Raw genomic sequence first — 376 nt, 5'->3', positions numbered from 1 at the left:
TCAAGTATTTGTGCCCCAACATGGATGCTGGGTGACCAAATCCCTTCCAAAACCCACTCCCTGGCCTGCAGAAGGAGCTGGAGGAGGGCAGGCTTTGCAAGTGGTTTGGACCCAGCTAATTTTATCCTAAAGAGAGGAAAAAAGCCATTTTCACTGTCTAGCCGCAGGCGCAGCGCCGCCACGTCGTGCCCAGCTGCGTTCCCCCAGCCACTGCCACACACACCGCTGGCACGGGGCAGCCGGCGCGGCTGTCCTCCCCACCAGGCCCTTCGCACCAAACATGCCGGTTCCCGGACTGGGGAGGGCTCCGGTGCCAATCCCGAGCGGGATCCCGCACCCAGGCAGGCAGAGGCAGGCAGGAGGGAGCCCTGGGCTG

This window comes from Fulmarus glacialis, unplaced genomic scaffold, assembly GCF_000690835.1.
Source record: "Fulmarus glacialis isolate BGI_N327 unplaced genomic scaffold, ASM69083v1 scaffold446, whole genome shotgun sequence".
NCBI lineage: Eukaryota > Metazoa > Chordata > Aves > Procellariiformes > Procellariidae > Fulmarus > Fulmarus glacialis.
This window is presented reverse-complemented; position numbering follows the sequence as displayed.